At 34.6% G+C, this 12574-nt stretch overlaps 1 long non-coding RNA gene across 1 annotated transcript; it reads left to right on the top strand.

Annotated features, from left to right (window-relative positions):
• The first annotated feature begins 728 nt into the window (after nucleotides 1–728).
• On the top strand, nucleotides 729–11320 carry LOC109147896. Its single transcript, XR_002048722.1, has 3 exons — nucleotides 729–741; nucleotides 2284–2288; nucleotides 11024–11320. It is a non-coding gene; the product is annotated as an uncharacterized LOC109147896 (long non-coding RNA).
• Nucleotides 11321–12574: the final 1254 nt, after the last annotated feature.

Here is a 12574-nt window from a genome sequence, read left to right as displayed (position 1 = left end):
GTTTTCTAATCTCTTGATTCCCTTCCCTACTTTTGGCGGTTCCGATCCGAATTCCTAAATCTCGATTGACAAGTACCATTGTTAATCAAGAATGACAATTTTCAATTCAAAATCTCAAATAACAATTAGCATCTTCGATCGGGACCTTCTGCTAATTAGCAATTACCATTATTTGTATTTTTTAATTCAATTCCCAAATCTCAATGAGCAGTGTGATGATATTGATAAAAATGATGAGATTACGAATGATGTAAGGACATCGAACGACCGGCCAGGGCTAGATCTTCGACGATCAACTGTGCCCTCCCGAGGTATTCGGCCGGCGTACTGTCACCTTGGCGTAAGCTCTGAAACTGAGCGATGAGATTCAGGCACCGCGCTCTTGTGGATGATCCTAGTGCCGCTGTGACAGAGAGCCACACTTCACGCGACGTGTTGCGCCCCACCGCCAGGTACATCACCTCGTCTGCAAGGGAAGAGACGAGGAGCGACAAGATCGCTTGATCTTGCTGGATCCAGAACGCGTACGCCGGATTGGGGATGGTGGTGGAGACCGTGGCGTCGGAGGCTTCATCGCCGGCGGTAGTTGAAGGGAGGACGACCGGAGGACAAGGCAGCTCGCCATCCACATAACCAAGTAAACCTTGGCCACGGAGGAAGGGGATCATTTGTGTTCTCCAAAATAGAAAGTTTCTTGTGGTTAGTTTTAACGACACAAAGTGGTGTGCCGATGATAGGGAGGTGGGGGTTGCCGGCGAATTGGAGGTGACAGCGGCAGTAACGGTACGCTAGCTTGAATTCGTCGACATTTTGGGGAGAGAGAGTAACCCAGTCTGCTGATACCAGATGAGATTACGAATGATTGATTCAAACTGTTGAGACAGGATTACAACGAGGATTAGAACTCTAACTACTCCTATACATCAGGATAACAGTTGGAGACTAATTCCTGTTTACAGATAATAATAATAATAATAAACATTATTACTCACAAAAATAAATTGTATATTGAGCTAAAATTGCTTATAGAGATTTTATCGAAACAAAAGATAGGGGCAATGAGTATATCGAATTCATTAAAACAGATTGATTGTTTTCCAAATGCTACTATTGCCTCTGCAGAAAGAAGTTTTTCAAAGTTGAAATTGTTTAAATTTTACTTACGGTCAAGTATGTTACGTTGTAAGAGAGACTCAATAGAATAGTTTAATGTCCATTGAAAATGAGCTTTTGGAAGAAGTTGATATCAAAAGTTTGGTGGATGATTTTGCGTCTAAATGTGCACGCGCATGTCGCTTTTTAAATAAAATTTTAGATATATTTTTATATAATATTTATATTTTGATACAACTTTTTGAACAACTATTATTTATATATAGAAATTACTTTTTTTTTTTTTAAAAAAAAAGACCTCAAATTAAGTTATTGCACAGGACCCCAATTTTTATTGGAAAGGCCCCGACTTAAGAGTGGGACACTTGAGATGGGGCTACTCCTCAATAAATAAATAAATAAATAAATAAAGGAAAAATCACACTTTTTGTCCCTCAATTGTTTCCAAATATATAATGCAGTCCCTCGTTGTTAATTTTGTCAAATTGATCCCTCAAATGTTTTAATTGTAGCCAATATAATCCTGCAACCAAATTTATCACTAACTAATGTTAAAACCATGGACAATTTGATAATTTTACACCCCACTAAATTTTACCCTCAATTTTCTCCATCCCCCGCATTGGCTAAACTCCAACAAGAGTCCAGAACTACTGAATCCGCATTTACCAAACAAATTAGTGAAATTACTGGTATAGAATCAACAACACATATACATGATAAGCACAATCACCACAGAATCAAGGGTGAAAATCACGAACAACATAAAACCCAAAAATGGAAACTGCCAACTTTAGCTACCTCAAATTCCATATCTCAACTGAAACATCTGAAAGTAGAACTACGGAGAAACCACCAAATACAAATTAATCAGATAAAGATCACAAAAAAGTACAAAAAGAAACAAAATATCAGCAAAGCATCCACCTTTCCCCGCTTTACCCCCAATTTGATGTTGGAATTTTGGAGTAAAAATGGTGGTAATGCTGAGGAAGTTAATACTGATATGATCCAGAGACTTCAATCATCTTTTGGGAAATCATCATTTCCAGTCCTTCCTAAACAACAACCTGGTTCAATGAACCAACTTGACATACCCCAGCTGAATACTTCGCAATTTCAGAGTCAAATGCGACAGTTCTCTCTAAATTTTAGTTCCGGAAACACAAGCAAAGGTGGTGGCTTGACTGGGTTTTTCTGGTGAAGATTGCTTGGTTGGTGGCTCGACTGGGTTTTCTATGCTTATCACTTCTGGCGATGATTTTTTCTGGCGCTGCGGTTACCATGGATTCTGGTGTGAGTGACAGATCTGAAAAAGCTAATGCAGGAGGAAGGAGAAAATTGAGGTAAAACTTAGTAATTTGTGAAATTATCAAATTGTCCATGATTTTAACACTAGTTAGTGACAAATTTGACCATAGGGCTACATTGACTACAATTGAAACATTTGAGGGACTAATTTGACAAAATTGACAACAAGCGACTACAATGCATATCTGGAAACAATTGAAGGACTAAAAATGTAATTTTTCGTAAATAAATAAATAAATGCTATGATTTTTATTGTGAGAATGAGATAGATCATGAACTTCTAAATTAAAAAGTTAAAAGTTAAAACATCACTTTGGGGTTGGAATCCATATGAAGACAATCATGGGATAAAAGAACATATAATATGTTGAAAAAAAAAAGCTTAAAATGGCATAAAATGGTTGTTAAGTGGCTATGTTGTGGTACAATTATCAGTGGGATCTATTTCCGATTTGGGTCGGGTCAAAGTGGATTCGGATTCTTCGAGTGAGACGAAGAGATTGATATATTGTATGCTCAAAACGGATAATGGGTGAATGAGATATTGATTCTCAAAGTAGACCCACTAAGTTTGAAAAATGAAGGGAAAAAGTGAACTTTTGTCCCACATTGGTTTGAAAAGAGGATTTGCCCCCCCTTTTTATACAAGAGCTCTTTTTGAGCTTGTAGAATTGTATAGCATAGAGGCTCTCACATGCGCGTGCGCGGGGGGAGGGGGGGGGGGGTGCAAATCAAATTCCAACTAGAAATGAGATTGAGCTCGTGTGCGTCGGCATGGCACGAATAAGTGAGAGTTTCCTAATTCTATTACGAAAGTAGGGAAGCCTATGCCACTTTTGGGAGGTGGCAAATAATGTTTTAAGGAAATAGTGATCGCTTAACTCTTGCTAAAAACCCAACACCAAACACTAGCCAAATTCTCCATCCTTCCTTCCCTTCTTTTTCCAGAAAAAATAATAATCTTATTTTAATTGGATTATTATTTGTTTTTCACCAGCGGATATCTAACATAATAGTTTTGAAAAAAAAAAAAATTAAAACACATAATAGACAAACACAATATATAATTATAAGAGAATTTATATGATGTCAAATAGTACAAGTATGATAATGATAGAGATAGAATAATAATTTTCCTTCTTACCAAAAAAAAAAAGAATAATAATTTTCCTAATTCAGTTACGAAAGTAGGGAAGCCTAGGCCACTTTTGGGAGGTGGCAAATAATGTTTTAAGGAAATAGTGATTGCTTAACTCTTGCTAAAAACCCAACACCAAACACTAGCCAAATTCTCCATCCTTCCTTCCCTTCTTTTTCCAGAAAAAATAATAATCTTATTTTAATTGGATTATTATTTGTTTTTCACCAGCGGATATCTAACATAATAGTTTTGAAAAAAAAAAAAATTAAAACACATAATAGACAAACACAATATATAATTATAAGAGAATTTATATGATGTCAAATAGTACAAGTATGATAATGATAGAGATAGAATAATAATTTTGCTTCACTATTTTTAAATGTCAATATATTTTTTTAAATATCTAATAACCATGATACCTAACCATTTTATCTTATATTCTAATTAACTTTGATTAAAAATAGAGAATATTTCTACTATTTCAAATAACACTAATGTCATATTTTATATGTGATACAATCACAAAGGTGTAGCATTGGATATGTATGGTTAGTATCAATGTTAACAGTATCCAATATAATTTACTACGTACACTTGTGTGCTTATATATCATATAGCATGACAAAAGTATTGATTTACATCTTATAAATTTTTTAGACATATATTATACGGAGTATATAATATAAAAATATTCAAGATTCTTGTTCAATTCAAACTTCATTGCATTATATTCCGGCATGTTAGAATCCTCATACCTAACAACCAAAAAACTTTAATAAAAATGGAAAGATTATTGAGTGGGAATATATATATATATATATATATATATATATATATATATATATATATATATATATATATATATATATAGATGAGATGTTGGTCCCCTATGCAAGGCTGAATAGTACATATCCAGCATGTGATCATGTTTTGATCTTCAATTCACTAAATGCCTTCCTATCCAAAACACAGATTCCTCTGCTAATCACAAACCTCATTTTTTGTAATGATTAATGAAGCTGTCCTGGCCCTTCCTATATGCCCCATCATATCATACTTAACATCCACTCAGCCTCCATTTTCTTTGTGAGTTATAAAAAAAAAAAAAAAAAAAAAAAAAAAAAAAAACGATGCCGCCACATATTATTTAAAAATGCATTTTAAGTGAAAGTCACTTTGTGCATGATCTTAACCAACAAAAAATCATAAAAAATAAAAATCATCCTAAGTTGTCTATAATTCAATCGAGAAGGCCAAGCCAACTCCTAACCGAGTGGGGTTGTCCAAACATTTTTTTTTTTTCATGAATAGGGGTAATGTTTAATAGTTTAATTTGAGTTTTTTTTTTTAAAAAAAAAAAAAACAAATTATTATATAAATGCAAATATAAATTAAAAATGTAATATTTATTTTTAAAAATTTTGTCAAAATATAATGCATAAAATATTCAACAAATAAAAATATAATTCAAAATTTAACATAAAAGTGACATTCATTATACATATTTAATTTATATATAAAATCATTTATCAAATTTTTGATATCAAATTTTTCCAAAATTTTAATTTCAATGGCAATTAAAACTAATACATGAACTCTAGAAACATAGTTACCCAGTATAAAAAATATTAATGCTTAACAGGGAAGGCCTATTGTCTTTTTTATGTATCCCGAAAGAGAAGAGTAAAAAGACTATGGCCCTGTTTGGTAGGTTGTTAGTTGATTGAGTTAATTAGAGTGTATAACTAGTTGATAACATTAACTGATTGTAGAAATGTGTTTGATCACTTAACTGTTAGCTAATAGCTGTTTGATATGATTTCTTTTCTCAAAAAGCTAATTGAAAATTTTTTTTTGAGCAGTTTTTGAATTTTAGCATTTTAGAGTTACAAAAAGCTAATTAACCAAACATTTATATTGATTTTTTAACCAAGTCAAACAGTTAATAATAGTGATCAAATAAGTCAAAATTAATCTATAAGCTAACTATTTTACCTATCAGGGCCTATATATACACACATAACTAACTTAATTATTTCCTGTGAAGATCCATGTGTGATCCAATTTTGAAAATTTTTCATATCTTCCCTTTTTGGCCATGGCAGAATTGAAAGGGACACCTTCAATCACATTTTTAGTCATATATATATATATATATATATATATATATATATATATATATATATGACCTCACCTCAATTTGCATGCCTATGATCCCTTGAGTCAGGTCAAAAAGGCTCCACTTCAAATTCGAAAGTTTCACTTGTTACTCACTGTGAATATCTACAAGAGTAAATATCCAAAATAGTCCATCGATTATAGCTAAATTTACAAATTGCTCCTGGACTATTGATTTCAACCAATTAAGTCCTCAACTTTTCAATTTTGACCCAATTTCGTCCTCCGTAGAAATGGCCATCTACTTACTGTGATATTCGAGGACAGAGAGGTAAATTCACAGATGTAATTGAGGCCAACCAGAAGCTCGGTAATGGCGGCTTCGGTTTTCTCCTGGTTGGCAAAAAATAAGGTTTGGAGCAAGAGAACGTTGGTCTTGGGAAACAGGTTTTGGTGCTCGAAGATCCTCTCGCTCTGCCATTTGATCATGTTGTGTGCCAATGGCGATAGCCATCCCAATATCTTCTGCAGCGCCTCTCGCCACTATCCGGCCAGCGCCGAATCGGTTGCTGAGAATTCCACCCCTTTTAGCCTCGTCAGGAGCGACGACCGGATACTATTGGGTAACATTGTCTATAAATCGTCCCTGGCGTCAACTTCGACGAGTTGGGGCGATCGGATCATCTTTTCCATGACGATTATAAGATTGGCGTAGTGTAGAGCAAGAGCCAGCGTCGCCGCGCCTAGTGTGCTCGCCGGAGGCTTTAGCATGTCGGAATTCGACTGGAAGAATTTATTCGGCGGCGGGCAGTCGGGTTCTTGGACTAGCGGGCCTGAGATGAAGGGTGGTGGTGGGGGATTTTTCGACGGGTGGACCGTCGCGAAAGCAGAGAGGCTCCAGGGAGCGTGGATGGGTAAGGGAGGGTGGAATTGTTGATTTCGAACACGATCGTGACGAGCTTTCCGGCGTTGGGATATTTGATTTGTTGTTTCTGTCATTGAAGCTTTTGGTAGAGATCGATGAGCCTTTTTTCTCTAACGGAGCTCTCGATGTCCTTGGCCTGCGCCGACGTCGCTGCCGCCTTCTTGAGGCTATTCTAGACGCCGGAAAGCTCGTCGCAGTAAGTATTTATGAATTTACCTCTTTGTCCTCGGATATCACAGTAAGTGGACGGCCATTTCAATGGAGGACGAAATTAGGTCAAAATTGAAAAGTTAAAGACTTAATTGGTTGAAATCAATAGTCGAAGACCAATCTGTGAATTTAGCTATAGTCGAGGGACCATTTTAGGTATTTATTCTATCTACAATTCAATGACCTCAAACTTTTCAAAATGCTTGTACATTAATGTTTAACGAAACAAATTGATACGACTCCTCACGGTAAGATTCAAACTCACATATTGCACCTGCCAGCGAAACAAGTTTCATGTATGTGGAGGATTCATCTACCACACAAAAATGAAGGCACCATCCAGCTCAGAAATGCTTGGACTAATTGAGCTGGTACGGAAAAGTTCGTTGAAAGATGAGATGGAGTAAAGGTTTATATATATATATATATATATATATATATATATATATATATATATATATATAGAATAAAGTTCAAATGCGGCGGGGTCTTGCCGTGATGCGGAATTTCAGAATACACCAACAGTGTTAACAATATGCACCAACAGTGTAACAAAAACACACCACAATGAAATGTAATAAAACATCACAAAATACACAACAGATTCAAAAAAAATACACCATATAACTCACCACCCCCAATGGTGTATTTCTGAACAGTGTATGTGTTTTTACTCACACCTAATGGTGTGTGTTAGGTGATGCAGGGCTCTGTTTACTCTGCTTTTTGTGGTGTATTTTCCTAACGTGGTGCATATTTGTTGAACTATTAGTGTTGCCGCACCGTAAGAAATCGCCGCACCGTAAGACACTGCCGCACCTGAACTCGCATATATATATATATATAGTTTTGTGCAATGTTTGGGAGATTAGTAAAGCAGTGGAAGTCAAAAACCATGTTGCAATCCTATGATTGGTGGACCAAAAAACTCACCCATCCATCATCACTTTTAGTGCGCAAATTAGTTCAATGGGGCATGCACTAATTCCTCTGATCTTCCATTAAAGACACCACTTGGACGATCTGATAGATATGATCAATAATCTTGTGCTTTTGTGTTTATCTCCCATCCATCCATCTATATATCAACATATTGTGATTGGTGATCTGATATATATGCATGTCTCTATTATATGTTTTTTTTTTTTTTAAAAAAAATTTAATACATACATATATATATATATATATATATATATATATATATATATATATATATATATATATATATATATATATATGCAGTGGTCAATTGTCAATTTGTATACTATATTATAGTTGTAAAAGCCTTTCAATGTTGTGAACTTGAAAGGAGATGATGAGACTCGGCGCATCAGAATCTGAACAGATCGAGGAGAGAATTAATACCCTCAAGATATGGTCATATGGTACGTTCTCCATATTAGCTTATTAGATAGCAATCTTGTGACCTGAGTCTATACCAATTATAGGATCAAGTACTTACCGTTAGCACTATGTCAAAAGTTGTACTCCGTAATTACTAATTAGCAACGAATGTGCAACTGTATTTCTTTATATTTGCGTAGCAGTCGGTGTCACGATCCGATGATGCGATGTAGAATTTGACTCTTGAGATTCCATATTAGGGAGTGGAAATTAACAAGTGATTTCAATACTATTATATATATATATATATATATATATATATATATATATATATATATATATATATATATGGTAGAGTTCCAGTGAGAACATGTGCTTAGGTGAGAACATGAGACCAAACATCATGTGCATCCATCTAATATTTTTTAATGGTCTAGATAAGATTAAGTGTGTGCGAAGTGCGAAAGCGCATTAAATGTGTGCAAACGCGATTTAGTGTGTTTGCACACATTTAATGCGCTTTTGCACACACTTAATCTAATCTAGACCATTAAAAAATATTAGATGGATGCACATGATGTGTTCTCACGTTCTCACCTAAGTACATGTTCTTATATGATCATATATATATATATATATATATATATATATATATATATATATATATATATATATATATATATATATATATATATATATATATATATATATGGTGCGGTTAGGGTGCCCAGGTGCGGTTGTGCGGTTTAATCTGGGCCATTCATCTCGCTTAAATCAACGTCCAGGATTGTCAAAATTTTTTAAAAAAATGCGGTGGTAATTTTGTAATTTTTGCATCTAGGTCAAAATTAAGGTGAGCGGATCTGTGATTAATGTGCATGAGTTTTGTATATAAGATGCGTGAGGTTTGTGCGTAAGGTGCGTGAGGTTTGTGCTTAATGTGCGTGGGGTTGTGTGCTTAACGTGAATAGTTGTTAAAACTTAAAGTGTGGACTTTTGTGCTTAAGGTGCGTGAGATTTGTTCTTAATGTGAGTGGAGTTTGTGCTTAATGTGCGTAGAGTTTGTGCTTAATGTGTGTGAGGTTAGTGATTAATGTCAGTAGTTGAAACTTAAGGTCTGTGAGTTAATACTTAAAGTGCATGTGGTTTGTGCTTAATGTGCGTGATGTTGTGTTTAATGTGCGTGAATTTGTGCTTAATGTCAGTAGTTGTTGAAACTTAAAGTCTGTGAGTTAATATTTAAAGTGCGTGTGTTTTGTGCTTAATGTGCGTGATGTTGTGCTTAATGTGTGTGAGTGTTGTACTTAATGTGCGTGAGTTTGTGTTTAAGATCTAACACTTAAGGTGCGTGTTTCTATCCCTTAAGGTGCGCCATTTTTAGCTTACACTTCTTTCTTCCAGACACGCGGGCGTCTTTTTTTTTTTTTTTTTTTTTTTTTTTTTTTTTTTTTTTTTAATTTTCATTGATTTGAGCCGTTGATCTAAATTTGATCAACGGCTCAAATCTAACCGCACAATCGCACGGGAAGCTATACCCGCACCTGAACTCTTCCTATATATATATATATATATATATATATATATATATATATATATATATATATATATATATATATATATATATAAATTGTATATGCTGCATTATTACCTTTTTCATAATCACATAGGTTTGTGTGGGAGACCATCTTATTGCATGAGATAAATTTAAAATATGTAATACTTTTCGTATAAAATCTAATTTTTATTTTTTGGGTCAACAAAGCATTATATTTTTACTAAAAACTATTACTTGTTGACCCATATTATAAAAGTATTACAATTTTGTCAAAAAAAAAAATTTACACATTTAAAATTTGTCTCATGTAGGATGATTTCACATAACACTAACCGATACATAATAGTATAATAATTTTAGATGACGAGGGAAGCTCATAACTACAACTCAAAAGTGTGCACTAAATAAATCGCACTTTATGACCCTAACTGGAAAAAGACCAACTGTAATATAATATTTGATACTAGCCTATATTCTATTAAGGAAATTCGGTGGAAAAAGGATGTGATTTTGTGGGGGACTTGTATTGGCAAGATGCCAACACAGATTTACATTATATAACACAATAATTTGGAATTTCATTACTATTGCTTATGCAACTTTTGTTTGTAAACAAGTATTTGACTGTCATTTTGTTGATAAACTAAGGTGGATTTTGTCACATGCCACATCACCATACCACCAGCCTATATATTTCGACACCCATATGAATTTAATTTGTTTTGTTAGAAAATTAAGTATAAATTCACATCCATCATTTTGAGGTATTAATTTGAGTGAACTTCACTTTCAATTTGGATCACTAGATTCAGATTATTCTAAGTTAAAATGATAAATTTGATATATTACACGCTTAAAATGAATAATAAGTGAATAAGATCAGAACTTATTAATATTCGAAATGTATCCATTGAGTAGGGAAAAAAGAAATTTGGGAAGTCTTTTAAGTAGTTTTTGACCCACGTTGGAAATGTTTGCATGTTTGCATGCACTAATATAACTACAATTCAACTTTTTAAAGAGTTTGAATGGTGTAGCATATAGATTTTAATTTGTGTGCGAGTAAATTTCAATTTTGGTCCACTGACTATTTTGGTATTGTTAATTGCAATCCACGACTTTCAAAACTGTTAATTTAGTACCTTAACTATTCAATTTTATTTTATCAATTTTGGTCACGCCGGTCAAATGCGACCGAAAAATTTTAACTCACCAATTAATCTTAAATGGAAGGGGTAAAAGCGTCTTTAATGTATGGTCCGATCTGAACACCTCCGACGAGTGAAACACGTCCGGATGCAAGCCGACGACCGTCTCCCACCCGCCCAGCGGCGCAACTACAAGAGCGTCGTGGACGCCATAACCCAAATGACCAAGAACGAGAGCGTCACCGTACCAGCCTATGGCGCGACTCCTCTATCACCGTCAATCGGGCCATGCTAGTCATGGCCAACCATTTGACATCTTACGACCAGTTCAAGGAAACGATCCTGGAAAAAGGAATCATGAAGGACGGGCTCGGGACCCAAGTGACGGTGAGCTTCACTGCCGGGTTCGTGGCGGCGGTGGCATCGAATCTGGTGGACGTGCTGAAGACGAGGGAGGTAGGTGAAGGAGACTAGGGTAAAAGACGCTTTTGCCCTTATCATTTAAGATTAATTGGTGAGTTAAAAATTTTCGGTCACATTTGACCAGCGTTCCCAAAATTGATAAAAATTAAATAGTTAAGGTATTAAATTAACAGTTTTAAAAGTGTTAATTCCATAATAATTCGAAGTGTTTGAGAAATACGAAATTTATAAAAAAAAAAAAATGTGTTCGTCACATGCTTTGAATTGATTTTGTGAATAACGTAACTAAATTTTTGGAAATATTTCATATTAAAAATTCCCTACCGACCTACATGTTAAAGGTGTATATATATATATATATATATATATATATATATATATATATATATATATATATATTGTGAATAATGTATAGAAGCATGATCATTTGAGAATGTAATTCACTTTTATATCATGATTAAATTGTATTATTTGATCCAAGAGAATAGAAGTCTATTTGTTGAAGTGAAATGTATAGAAGTTGCCTATATGCAAATCGAGCATGACATTATATTTTGAATACTTCATGATATTTTTATACATGATTTAGAAGCATGTTATAGAGCATTTTGGCATTTCACATATGTCATATTTCAAAAATGCATAAGGGGCCAACGTGAGCCCGAGTATTATTTTCAAAGACCATGAGCATGTGTATAGCATTCTTTGATGCATTTGAGAAGTAGTAAAGTTGTTGCATGCATAAGATTGATGCATGAGAGATATAGTTATGTATTATCTATATCGGTGAGGTTTTGGAGGACTCGTTTGGACTATGTCCTCTCAGATGATTGTTATGGACATTGCGGTCCCAGTACATGTAACGCGGCGTATTCCCACGTTACGAGGTTCAAAACTACCCGCCAAGCTTGGAATCCTGGTAGGGGGTGTGCACACTGAAAGTTCGATACCTGATTCCACAGCGCGTGAACCACGAGATTGGTTCGGTAGATGGTAGGAGATATTGAGTCGGACTTACGCTGTTCCCGATGGGGCAATTCACGCTACGGTGAAATCCTGAGCCGTCTACGAGTGAAAAGAGAAAGAAATCGAGTCAATAGAGACTCAAGAGAAAGAAAGCGAGTGAAGAGAGAATCAAGAGAAAGAAAGCGAGTGAAGAGAGACTCAAGAGAAAGAAAGCGAGTCAAGAGAGACTCAATAGACCTCCACAGAAAGTACTCTATTTTTACGACGAGTGTACATGAGTATATATATATATATATATATATATATATATATATATA

Source organism: Ipomoea nil, unplaced genomic scaffold (assembly GCF_001879475.1).
Source record: "Ipomoea nil cultivar Tokyo-kokei standard unplaced genomic scaffold, Asagao_1.1 scaffold2036, whole genome shotgun sequence".
NCBI lineage: Eukaryota > Viridiplantae > Streptophyta > Magnoliopsida > Solanales > Convolvulaceae > Ipomoea > Ipomoea nil.
Note: the sequence above shows the minus strand (reverse complement) of the source record. Positions and strands in the feature narration are given on the sequence as shown.